This window comes from Perognathus longimembris, chromosome 20 (assembly GCF_023159225.1).
Source record: "Perognathus longimembris pacificus isolate PPM17 chromosome 20, ASM2315922v1, whole genome shotgun sequence".
NCBI lineage: Eukaryota > Metazoa > Chordata > Mammalia > Rodentia > Heteromyidae > Perognathus > Perognathus longimembris.
Genome location: NC_063180.1, coordinates 28,053,220 through 28,066,909, shown reverse-complemented (window position 1 = coordinate 28,066,909; position 13,690 = coordinate 28,053,220). Strand labels below are relative to the sequence as shown.

The following is a 13,690-nucleotide window of genomic DNA, read 5'->3' as shown; positions in this document are numbered from 1 at the left end:
GGCTTGTGATCTGACCCCCTGGAGTGTAGTCAGGCCCCATGATCTCTGTTTTTGACATCTGAAGATGATGCCCAGGGCAATGCGGTAATAAAACCACAGGTGAAGGAAGTCAAACTTTTAATGATCTTGGGATTTAGTGGCCATTCAGCCCCAGCTGAGGATCCTGCTCTCCCCATGGTCTGCAGTTCTTAGCAAGGCCCAAGCCCTTGTCAGTGGAGAGCAAAGACCCAGATAAAAGCCTCTGTCACTGCTGGGCCTGGCCCTAGATGGGGGCTATTTTGCTTCCCTTCAGGCATGTGGCTGTGCATCCTGCTCCCCACTTTCCTGGGCTTGATTTCTGAGTCTGCACTTTGTGCACCAACAGGCTTGCCAGGGAAGAGTCCCCGCTTTGACCATCCAGGGGATGTGGTGGTGGGAGCCAGTTTCCCTACAATTCGCTTCCATAATATCGCCTTGTTGGAATTCACGTCCCCACCAGCTGGCCTGGTTCATTCAGAGTAAGTGCTTTGTGAGGTGGAGTGATGAAGGCTGAGGGAACCTGCACAGGGGGCCATGGACACTTGGGGTGGCTGATCCTCAGAATCTCAGCCTGGTGGCCAGGGTCATCTGCTTCTGAATTCTATGGGTCTGTGAGTCCCCTTCCTTCCTTAGCTTTTCTGTGTTTTCTCTGCTTTTTTACCCCCTTTCTTCCCTCCCTCCCTCCCTCTTTCCCTCCCTCCCTCCTTCCCACTGTCCTTTTCTCTGTTCCCTCTTTTTCTCCTTCCCTCCCTCCTTCCTTTTCTTCCTTCCTTTTTCTCAAAGGTTTTCCCTGTGGGGATACATGGTGGCTCAAGGTTTTGTTTTTGCCATTGAGGAGATCAATAGGAGCATGACCTGTTCCCCAATCTGACCTTGGGCTTCTCCATCCGCAACTCTGGGGACTTGATGCATAGAAGCCTCCATGAGGCCATGGGCTTTCTCACGGGGTAGGAGGAGCCGGTCCCCAATTACTCCTGTGGATCTGGTCCCCCCAAAGCTGCTATGGAAGGAGAAACATGGTCCACCCTGTCTGTATCCATGGCCAGGCTTCTCAGTCTGTACAAGTTTCCCCAGGTGAGTCCTCCTGAAAGTCTCTCCCCAGAAGTGATGATGATGGTGAGAGGTGTGAGAGAGATGGGGACCAGGCTCCCTGTCATCTCAGTCCCTATGGGGCAAGATTCTCCTCAGACGAACCTTATTTTGAGAGAACTATAATCCTATTGCATTGATGAGAAACCAGGTTACTAGTAGAACAGGGAGAGGTCTAGGTGCTCTGGTGGCGTGATGCTGGAGCTGTGGTTTGAGTCCAGAACCCAGTCTTATGCCCTCAGCCTTCTCTATACCTCACTGATTTTTCTGGCTCAGGCTCTTGCTTTCAAATCCATAGTATTGCATTATACTCACACTTAAGCTCTTATCATATGTCTTCTATTACTGGATGCTGAACTTGGACCTTGCACTTGCCATGAAAATGCTGCACCACTAAACCCTATATACAGTCTGGTTTTAGTTTTTAGTTTTTAGTTTTTTTCTTTTTTTTTTTTGTTGGTGTGGGTACATGCTGAACCTGGGGCTTGAACTCAGGGATAGGTACTGTCCCTGAGTTTTGTGGATCAAGGCTATTGCTCTACCATTTAAGCCATAGATCTACTAATAACTTTTGGGAAGTTTGTTGGAGATAAGAGTCTCAAGCCCCAAACTTCCATCTTTGAATTTCAGATTCCTGTGTAGCTAGAAGTAAAGGTGTGAGGCACCATGGCCAGGCTTGCTTTGGTTTTTGTAATAGAGCCCTCTGCTTTTCCGACAGCAGACTCCTCAGTGGCTAAGATTATAGGCATGTCCCTTTAGACCTAGCTTATTTTTTAGACATGGTGTTTATAATCTTTTTGGAATTCAACCACAACCCTCCTTTCTCTGCCTGTAACACATAGCATATCAGAGAATATAGGGAGGTACCACCACATGCAGCTTGGCATATATATGTGTATACATATATGTATATGATTTATATATGTGATTTAGATCACATATACATGTTCTAATGTATTTTGTGCCAGAACTAAAACTTGAATTCAGGACCTAATGTTCCCATGTAATCATTTGGCTTTTTCTCAAGGGTGGCACTTTACCATGTAGCCTCCATTTCTGTCCTTTTGCTGGTTAATTGAAGACAAGAGCCTCATGGACTTTCGTTTAGGGGCTGGCTTTGAACCACAATCCTCAGGTTTTCTATGAAGTTAGGATTACAGGCACGAGCCACTGGTACCCAGCACATAGCCTCTTTCTTTTCTGAGAGTAAAACATTTTTCACTCAGAAAATAAAGACACATCCATTCCAAATGTGTGGAGTCTGAGTATCTTCACTGTGCATTTTGGATATTGGTCAGGAGAAAGCAGATACACTGAACATCCCTGTTACAAATCAAAAGTCTATTTCTCCTTCTAGGTACATGGCGTAGTCTCTTCCTTGACAAACTGACATACAAGTGGGAACTGGGAAACCAGAATCCTTGGCATATCTCATGCCAGGTAGATTACAAAATGGATAGACAGTAGGTTGTCACAAAGACTTTCACATGTGTGAGCAGTGAGTGAAGTGATGGGGGAGGTGCTTGTTGAAAATTCAACATTTTCAAAAGCATCATCTGGAGGAGTGTATGGTAGAGGGGCCTTGCTCCTCAACATTTCAAAATGAGAGTTGTTATAGGCAGGAAGATGCCTAGAAGTACAGAATTGGGAGCATCCTTGCTAACCAGCCCAAGACATTGAGAAGCTGTAGAGATACGTTGAGCTGGTTCAGGGGACAACAAGGACTCAGGTTTTAGGGGATGGTGGAGCTTGAGCTCTACTCCACGATGGTGAGCTGTAGCCCCACTGCAGAGGAGTCCGTATGTTCTGGGGACTTGGACAGTGTGGCACAGACTTCAGGCATCCCACCTGTGCAGTCTGGGTAAGTTGGTTCCCCTGTTGTCCTTGTTCTTTCCTTGCCGTGTGTATATCTTATCCATACTTGTGTTCTGTTTTTATCCTTATCCTGTTGACTGGCCCTTCTCTGATAGATCAGCTATGTGTCCACATTGCCAGTCCTCAGTGACAAGAGTCAGTTCCCTTCCTTCTTCCAGACTGTGGCCAGTGAACTAATGTCCTTCCAAGCAGTTATTCAGCTGGTGCTCCATTTTAGATGGTCCTGGGTGGGCATCCTGGCCCAGGATGATGACTGTGAGCAGTAGGCCAGCTCTCTGTCCACATAGCAGCTCAGCCAGGTTGGTGTCTGCATTGAGTTCAACTTCCAAGTCCCTTCCCAGAGATCTCTGGAGAAGACTCAATCAGTTGTGCAGAAGATGCAGAGATGCACCGCCACTGTTGTGCTGGTCTTTGTGAACAACTCCAATTTTGAGCTCATCCTGCAGGGCTTGCTGTGCCTTGGTATCAAAGGCTGGGTCTGGGTAAGCCCGGATAAGCTGCACGTGAATATTGCCTTGTCCATGCCTGGTATTGCTCAGGTCCTGCAGAGTTCATTTGGTCTTTCGTATCACAGAAACCAGATGCCTGGTTTACCTGAGTTCCTTGCTGGCCTTCACCCCAGTAGCTGGCCTTCACCCCAGCAGGACCCCAGAGGACATGTTCATAGAGGGGTCCTGGGAGGCCACCTTTCGATATACATGGCCCCATCGGAATGCCACACTGGCAGAGGGTGTCCGTTTCTGCTCAGGTAATGAGAGTTTGGCAGGCAAGAAGCTTCCTTTCCAAGAAGTGATTAAATTTGATATTACTTACACAGCTGTCCACAATATTTCCCATGCCCTGCACAACATGGTAGACTGTGAGGACCAGGGTGGGATGTGTGTAGATCCTGGGCACTTCCAGCCCTGGCAGGTGAGAGAGAAGTGTGTGGGATCTGGGATTCAGGGAGACTTGACTACAGGAACCTCAATCTGTCAGAGCTACTGTGGTAGAGTTGAGACAGTGAGGATGCCCAATGCTTGTTGCCTGGGCACATTTTAGCAGCGGATCTTCCTTGCCCTTTTGTTGGTCATAGTGTTTGAACTCAAGGCCTGGTCATTGTCCCTGAACTTTTTTGTTCAAAGCTAGCACTCTGCCAATTCAAGCCACAGAGGCCCTTCCAGTGTTGAATATGTGATCCTCAAATCTCAGCTTCCTGAATAGGTAGGATAGCAGGTGTGATCCACTGTTGCTCAGCTTAGGAGCTTTTTGACAGGGTCTAGATCTATCCGTGTGAACTGAGGATTCCCAGTGTAGTGGGTTGTGGTATTTTGTAAATATAGGCAGCTTATCTGAACCAAAATGTGAGATATATAAAAAGATAAAAAAAGAACTGTATCTCACTGTTGAATTTTAGCTTACAAAAATGAATGTGTTTTATGGGCTGGGAATGTGTGGCTTAGTCATAGAGTGCTTGCCTAGCATGCATGAAGCCCTGGGTTTGATTCATCAGTACCACATACAGAAAAAGCTGCAAGTAGCACTGTGGCTCAAGTGGTAGATCACTAGCCTTGAGCAAAAGATGCTCAGAGAATGTGCCTAGGCCCTGAGTTCAAGCCCCAGGACTGGCAAAAAACAGGATATTTTAGTAGATGTACAAAAGTATATTTTAGGCAAATAGAACATACCATTACATATATGTGTATCCTATAGATGAGATCTGCTAATCATAAAAAGGAATAATTACTAGTGTTTCTTTGAGATAGTGTGGTGATAAATAGCCTAGATTAGCCTTGAGCTCACAGTCCAGTTTCTGCCTCCTGGGCAGTGTGGTCACAGGCATTGGCTACCATGCTGGGCAAGAGTTATACTTCTATTTAAAAACCCTGTTTGACAGGCCCTCCTGAGTTTCATTTGATAATTCACATTCTATGGATTTATCTCAACAAACTCATCCCAAACCAACACAAGAAAAATGAAATTTTAGGATGGTTGGGAATCTTCAGTAAGATGACAGTGTTTCGTAGATGTGAGCATCCTTGGGTGTTAGCTGTCCATCCTAGACCTACTGGTTCTTTCTTCCTCCTTCCAGTATCAGGTGACTTATGTCATTAACTACTATTGCCAAGGGAACCAGACAACATGGCTGTGGGGATCTTGTAGATGGGGAGAGCTGCTGGCCATTCTGTGCTCATCTCGCTGGGGTGTGGACTCCCCCTGGAGTGTGGTGGGAAGAGCACTTTGTGGCCATTGTGGTCTTCCCACCCCTGAAAAATCATTGGAATGTTCATATTATGACTGCCTCAGAATAAAGATAAACAGAATAGGGGCTCAGCATTTATTACAATTTCTTTCTTATTTCACAAGAAGTTAGCAAGGATATATTTGTTAGTCTTTGGAAGTGCCACAAGCTACCTATGCTTTCAGGTGCCTGGTGGCTAGCTGGCCTTGCCTGCACCACGCCAGCTCCTCACAGTGCCCAGTGGCCTCTCACCATTGTGTACAATGGCACCTTCCTTCCCCAGCTTCTCCATTCCCTCAGGAAGGTGCACTTCAAGACTCCTGATGGCTGTGAAATTTGGTTTTGATGCCAATGGGGATCTGGTTCCACAATTTGGCATTGTGCAGGGGCAGAAGACCCCTGGGGGTGTTTTCCAGTTGGCTCACATAGGCAAGATTGACTTTGGAGTTTCTTCGGGGAACAGACTGTCCATCCACTTCAAGGAAGATGTTCAGGTGAGGTGGCTGGGTGTGAGTTCTACACCTGTCTTAGAATCTTAGAGTAAGAGAGAAAGAAACTCGGGTGAGTTTTTCTTGTTAGTATTAGATGCACAAAGTGGACAGAGATAGAGTTTGGGTTAAGCATACTTCAGATTGGTAGTTTAGCAAAATAAGACCTTTAAAGAAGAGAGACATCCAGTTACATCCTGTTGGGCAATGGCTTGCAGCTTTAAGGCCTGCCTCTTCTCCAGCCCTGGGGCCGTGTGGCTGCTCCAGGTCCGGAATCAGAAAAGGCGGCTCTATCCAGCCCGGCCTCCTGCCTTAGACCGCGTGTGCACTAAGATGTCCGAGGGCGATCAACCCAGAGGTGGTCCTATGGGCTGTGACATCCGCCCTTAGGGGAAGTCCCATGATGTCACCCTTGATGGATAACCTAACCAGCCTATCACAGTGCCTAGCTAGCCGCTCCAAATCCCTCCCTTTCCTCCCACCATTATTGCTTTATAAATGCAACCCCGGAATAAAGACCTTGGATGTTGCTTCGACTTCTCCCCGGAATCGTCTGTGTGTCCTGCATCCTGCCTTAAATGTAAGGGTGGCTCGGGGCGGCGGTTTTTCAACTCTACCTCTTCTTGGCTCTACCCTCTGGGATATGCTCCCTGCTCCTCCTGCCGGTGGGAGAAGAGCCCGGAGCCCAGTGTCCCTGACATAATTGGCGCCCAAAGTGGGGCATGTTTTCCCTCTACACATGGGAGAGATTAAATAAAGCGTAAACATATAGTGTATTATAGTGGCAGATCATTCTTACCACTCGGAAAGACCAAATTTATCCACTTCTTTTTTGAACAAAAGTTAATATTTTTTTCCACAGCACAGATCATTTGACAGAAAACAATTACATGCCCATCTACTGTAAGAGAAATTCTTCAGAGACCTTCAAAGCACAAAGCAATGTTTCTTTCCTCAAAGACTGACAGAAGTGCTTAGTAACCACTAAAATGCTAACCTCAGCAACTAAAAATTAGCGATTCACTATCCTAAAATTCAAATAATAAATTAAGAAAGCTAGTTACAGGTGTTTTACAGATAACAGATGTGATACAGGAATTTTAAGATAATTTCATTACAAACTATTATTACTGGCAGTCATTGACATCTATGCAAGATGTACAATGTGATACTTGACAAAATTCATCTGATCATCCAATGACTCACAAATGCAGGCTCACAAAACATTAATGAATTATGCAATTGCAAAGTGCAACATTAACCACATGCAATCAACAATTTGGGACAGTATCCAAGCAGACATTATACATTAAACACTAGTTTTCAAGAAAGAAAGCAGCTCAACGTTTACTGGTGCAAACTAATTTTGTCTTCAGATCTGGGGCCCCAAACAAAAAGATTAGGTTTGATTATGAGTTCTGATGTTGATGGCAGTAGTTACAGTAGAAGCAGCAAAACTTATGGGAGTTCTTCAGAATTGGCCTGTACCAGAGAGATGAAGTGACTATGTGGATTTCTGTACTTGATAGTTTATATATGCCACTTAGGTACAGGTATCTTCTTATACACATACACACAGTTCAAAAGTTCACAAAATGGACACCAAATACCTTGAAACTGAGTTTGTTTTTATGATTATGTTTTAAAAAGTTATTATCTACAAGTCCTTGGTTCTTTTCCATGTTCCCAAGACCTGAAGCAGTACTTTTTGAGTAAACATTAAAATATTTTTAGGCCAAGTAAACTGCCTGTGCCTTCTATGACTTCTCTGTGAATTCATGTATAATGGTCATGCAGAACTCCACATTAACCAAACAGGAAGCTTCTTTTTGTTACACCAGTTCTTTCATCCAGTTTGTTTGCTAAGCCCCTCCAGTTATTCATCATAATTCCACTTACCAAATAATTAAGACAAATGAGGAGGTAGAAATATAGCACTAGATTGCTTTCACAGCATCGGACTTTAACATTTTAAATAGCATGTTAGTGTAAATTCTAGTCATTCTGAAATTTTCACTTGGTAATAATCTTTGAAACAAAAAGACCAGCCATTACTATTACACTCATGCTAACTGGTTGAAATATTAATTATAAATTGTTGCCTCGTAGGAAGGTTGTTCTACCAGAAGGCATGTCAAACAAGAAAAAAGAAAAGGAAGAAAAATAAAGTAAAAAGACCTAAAAAAAAAAAAAGATTAAAAAAAACCCAAACAAAAAATAAAAAAAAAACCTCCCCAAATTGGTACTTCTGTGGCTGTTTTCAGATCATTTAACGTGACACTTGTTTCTTCTCCTACATAAAAACTCTTGTACTTCCCATCTTTCCCAGTACTTGAGACCAGAATTTCATAACCATAGAGCTCTGGTACAGTAGTCTCATCTGTTTCGCCATTGAAAATGGAAGGTGATGACTAGGTCAGTACTATGGTTCTTGCCTGGATGTCTGAGGCCACTGGTTTAGCAATATTGAAAAGAAGTGCTTCATATGCTTTAGTTTCTTCATCTTTTTCTTCTATTTATATATCAACTCGTGTCCCACATTTCCCTCTCCCTGATTTATTTCTTGCTGATCCTGTGTTTATACCACTGGCATTGTGCCCTTTTATAAGTCCATTATGCTCATTTATGGGAGAAGGACATTTTTGGGGTGATGATGGTGGACTGCTCATTTTATCTTTCTGTGTTCCTTGGCCATCTTTTAATTTTTTCTGCAAACGGTGCCCAGTGGCCTCTCACCATTGTCTACAATGCCACCTTCCTTCCCCAGCTTCTCCATTCCCTCAGGAAGGTGCACTTCAAGACTCCTGATGGCAGTGAAATTGTTTTTGATGCCAATGGGGATCTGGTTCCACAATTTGGCATTGTGCAGGGGCAGAAGACCCCTGGGGGTGTTTTCCAGTTGGCTCACATAGGCAAGATTGACTTTGGAGTTTCTTCGGGGAACAGACTGTCCATCTACTTCAAGGAAGATGTTCAGGTGAGGTGGCTGGGTGTGAGTTCTACACCTGTCTTAGAATGTTAGAGTAAGAGAGAAACTCGGGGGTGAGTTTTTCTTGTTAGTATTAGATGCACAAAGTGGACAGAGATAGAGTTTGGATTAAGCATACTTCAGATTGGTAGTTTAGCAAAATGAGACCTTTAAAGAAGAGAGACATCCACTCACATCCAAATTGAAATAACATAGGCAGAACATTAGAATTAGAATCCATGTCTGGAGATGTATCCAAGATCTGTGAAGAGCCTCTGGAAGAGAGCTAGCCATGCTTACAGAATTTATTTAGTAATCATTTGATTTCCATGTGGGGACAGATATGTGTAGGTGTCTCATGGCCCAGGGCAGTGCTGCAGCTCTCTGGCTTTTGGCAGTAGGTGTGCAGCCCCCAGCTCTGCAACATTGACTAATTGTGGTTTCAGTGGCATCTGCAGTCAGCTCTGCAGAAGGTTTTCCATGCACAAGTCAAGTTCCCTTTGTAGTCTCCTGAAAGTTTGGGCCAAGCATTCAGGGAGTTCTCAATAGTTTCCGTGAGTGGGCTTGAGCTTGGAACGTTCTTCTGTGCCTTTTTTTTTTTTTTCCAGAGCTGAGGATTGAACTCAGGGCCTTGTGCTAGCCAGGCAGGCGCTCTTCCACTGAGCTAAATCCCCAGCACTGTGCCTTTTTTGTTAAACATCTGTGGACTGAAGATAGGGCCTTTCCCTTGCTAGGCAAGTGTTTTCCACTGAACTAAATTTCCAATCCTTATTCTTTTCCCTACTCAAGTGAAGGACAAAACTAGCATCCCACAGTTGGCTCCACGCCTTTTCCAAGCTTACTTCCATACTCAAAATCCTTCCTTGGTGGCAAGTGCTGTGCCATTGTGCAAGAGGAGAAAAGGCATACCCTGCATGGCCTGTAAGTAGGATATGTTGGCTGGGAAGTGTGTGTGTGTGTGTGTGTGTGTGTTGCACATGTGCAGTTCTGGCTGTCAGCAAGAGGGAATGAAAGTTACCAGGCCCCATTGTGTGACTAGCTTTGCCCTAGTCAGCTAGGTGACCCTCCAGTCCCCTGTCTGGGAGGCTCATGGATTCTCTTCCTTTGAGCTACATCTGCAGTCTGGTTTCTGTTGTGACAGAGATGGGAAGGCCCCCAGTGTATTTCTGATTAAGGTTGTGACCATCCCTGTCTCTGTCCCCCTGGCAGTCACTAATACCCTGCTCACCATCCTCAGGTCTCCATCTCTTGTGTGCAGCAGGAGCTGTCCTCTAGGGTTCAGCCATGCCACAAGGCAGTGCCCCCCCCCCCACACTGCTGTTTTTTTTGCAGATCCTGCCCTGAAGGACAGTTTTCAGATCAAACAGGTGAGGACAAGTGGAACTGTTATCCAAAGAGACATCAGGCTCCGTGAAAACCTTCATTTGCCTACAGTGAACCACTGTGAAGTTCCACTTCTTTGTGCACCTTACATGGAAATGTTGATCAAGAAGCGAAGCAGGTGGGAGGCTGAGACTGGGAAAATCAAAGTGCAAGACCAGAAAGATGAAATCTCATGGGCTTTTCTGCCCAAGTAGAAATGTTTCCTACACCCTTTCTTCACCTGTAACTGAGCACAGTCCAGTCATTCTGAGCTACAGGAGAGGCTGAGATCACAAGGATGGTGGTGGAAGTACATCCTGCTGTGAAAGTCCATTTGATTCCATCTGTGTATAGGGGCCTCTGGAAATAGTGGCATTTGCTATCTTAGCAATGATCTGAATCCAAAATAGAGAGATGGGTGCTCAGGCAGGTTGGGGCAGACACCCCAGAGCCAGCCATGCTGGGAAGAAAGGGAGACTCATCTCAAAAATATCTAGCATAAAACAATGGTGGAGGAGTGGCTTATAAAGGTGAGGACCTGAGTTCCAACTCCAATACTGTTCCAAGCAAGCAGAGCATGCGCTGTGTCCACTGCTCTACTGCCTCTAGTGGTCTGCTGTTCTTTTTGTTATTTTTTGTTGTTTATTTTTGTGTGCGTGGGTCCTGAGGCATGAACTGGGATCCTGACACCATCTCTGAGTTTCTTTAGCCCACTTTCCTGTCTGAGCATCAGCTCTACTCCTGGCATTTTTTTTTTCTTTTTGGTTTTGAATTGGAGATAAGTGTCTTATAAACTTTCCTGACTGGGCTGGCTTAGCATCATGATGCCAACATGTTAGCCACCTAAGTAGCTAGGATTACAGGTATGGGGTCAACATTCAGTAGGTTCTTTTAATCTCCTAGGAGCAAAAGTGTCTTCTTTTTGATTTACCCTTTCCAGTATGTTACGTTTGTGAAACTCATCTTAATATCTGAGTGGTAACACAATGGTGTGGTGTTAAGCAATAGGAATTTATTCTTACACCGTTCTGGAGGCTGAAGTCCGAGCCAACATTGCAGCTGGTCTTTTCTAAGGCCTGTCTCCTGGGCTGGTATATGGACCAGACATACACAGAGCTACTTTTTTTTTTTTTTTTTGGCCAGTCCTGGGGCTTGGACTCAGGGCCTGAGCACTGTCCCTAGCTTCTTTTTTGCTCAAGGCTAGCACTCTGCCACTTGAGCCACAGCACCACTTTTGGCTATTTTCTGTATATGTGGTGCTGGGGAATTGAACCCAGGGCCTCATGTATACAAGGCAAGCAGTCTTGCCACTAGGCCATAACCCCAGCCCACAGAGCTACTTTAAAAAAAATTCCACCGAAGAAATGGTGTCTCTGTGCTCCCACAGACATGAAGAGATGTCTCCTTTGCCCTGAGGATGAGTACTCAATCCTTACCCAAGACAGCTGCCTACCCAAGACTGAGGCCTTCCTGACCTTCGATAAGCCCCTGGGGTTCAGCCTGGCTGTGGTGTCACTCATGATGGCTGGCCTAGCTGTGCTGGTCCTGGGGATATTCTGGAAGCACCAGGACAGCCCTGTGGTCAAGGCCAACAACCGGCCTCTCAGCTACTTGATCCTGGTCTCCCTGAGCCTGTGTGGCCTGTGTGCCTTGCTGTTCCTGGGTCAGCTAACGGCTGCCACCTGCCTCCTGGACCAGACCACCTTTGCTGTGGTGTTCACTGTGGTGGTGTCCTCCACCCTGGCGAAGACCCTCACTGTGGTGCTGGCTTTCAGAGTTACTAGGACAAGGGACAGGTTTCATGCATGTTTGGGCCCGAGCGCGTCTCCATGTGTTGTCCTGTTGTTTTCCTTTGTCTAGCTGATTCTCTGTTCAGACTGGCTATGCATGTCCCCACCATTCCCAGGCAGGGACATGGCCTCTGAGCCCAGGCACATTGTCATCCAGTGCCAGGAGAGCTCCAGAGTGGCCTTCTACTGTGTTCTGGGTTACCTGGGCTTTCTGGCCATGGGGACCTTCTGTGTGGCCTTCCTGGCCCGGGGCCTGCCAGATGCTTTCAATGAGACCCAGTATGCTCCTGTTCTGCAGTGTCTGGACAGCCTTCCTGCCCCTGTACCACAGTGCTCGGGGCAAGTCCATGGTTGCTGTGGAGATCTTCTCCATCCTGTCTTCCACTGGGGGGCTGCTGGTGGCATCTTCCTCCCCAAGTGCTACATCATCTTGCTGAAGCCTGAGCACAACACCGTGACCTGGTTAAGGCAAGGACACTGAACCTTAGCAGAAAGGCAGAGAAACTCTGCACAACAGCTCCCTCCCAAGGCCCTCACTCATAGTTCTGAATGGGGTTCACTGTTCTGTGTGGACGTGAAAGGACTTCAATGAGAGATGGGAAATGATGGAAAGTGATTTCATGTAAAGCACTGCCTATTCCCAACAGTGATATCTTACTCCTGTCCATGCTGCAGACCCCACTGATTCATCTCCCCTTTTCTTGCCCCTGAGAAGTTTTGGAGAAGAGAGCCTGAGACCAAAGCCACATGTGATGCACACGTCCCTGACTAACACAGTCTGCTGAGTCCTGGAACTTCTCAGTCAAAATAACATTTTTCTTCTGCCCCACACCCATCTCACCCCACTTACATCTACCCCCTTCCCAACTTCACTCTTTCTGCATAATATTTAAAGGGTCCTGGTTGAAAAGCAAGTATAAAGGAGTAAGGAGGCCATGGTAGTGATGAATAAGAGAATGGTTCCCTTCAGGACCAGCCTGTTCCAGGAAGATTGCAGCTGGGAAGGTGTCACCAGGAGAACTGCCTTATAGTTCCTCAAAGAGGATACACAGACTCATCCTGTCTGCTAGAATTTCCACTGTTATGTAGACACACAATAAAATGGAAAACGTGTTACTCTGAAGTGTCAGTGAGAGTTCACAGAAGAATTGTTTACATGCTCAACTATGAAAATAACCTGTGTTTAACACTGATGAATGAATACATCAAACGTGTCCATTACTTCAGTGGAGTGTTAATTCTCAATACAGAAGAAATACTGTAGTAATACATACTTCAAAATATAGTCTCCAAACCTAGTGTAGCAATGCCAGCTTGGTGAGGTAATCGCTGAACTGCCTCAAGTGGGCCAGGGCTCTTTATCAGTCCTGAGCTAGTGTTTCTCCTGTACATTGTGCTGAAGAGCCCAAGTGTCCCAAGTGGCCGTCAAGAACTTTTTACTATAGGGATGACATGCACCTGTCAAACAGGTTGTGATTGGTGGCTGGTGTCATCAGTCAGGCCTCCAGTCAGATGCTGGCCCTTAGCAGTCAAGTATTGGGCAGTTAAAAATTCTATTTGCAGTGCAGACTGAGTACTGTGGCTCCAGGGTGCAGGCCTCTTAGGGTGTAGTGAGGAACCTCTCTCCCTGAAGTCGGTAGATGATGCCCAGAGCTATTATCCAGGTCACAATGAGGGGATGGAGACACAGGTGGAGGAGCCAAAACTTAATAGACGTGGGATTTCGTGGCCACTCAGGATCACTTAGCACCTCCATTCTCCCCACAGTCTTCCAAGTTCCCAGTGTGGCTCCTATTCCAATGCCCAGGTGGAAGATGTAATCCTAAATAAGAGCCTCGGTCACCATGGGCCTGGGCCATCAGAGGAGCTGCCACATCTA

At 45.9% G+C, this 13,690-nt stretch overlaps 1 pseudogene; it reads left to right on the top strand.

Moving 5' to 3' along the window:
• Window positions 1-372: 372 nt before the first annotated feature.
• Window positions 373-12,292, top strand: LOC125367969 (annotated as a pseudogene).
• Window positions 12,293-13,690: the final 1,398 nt, after the last annotated feature.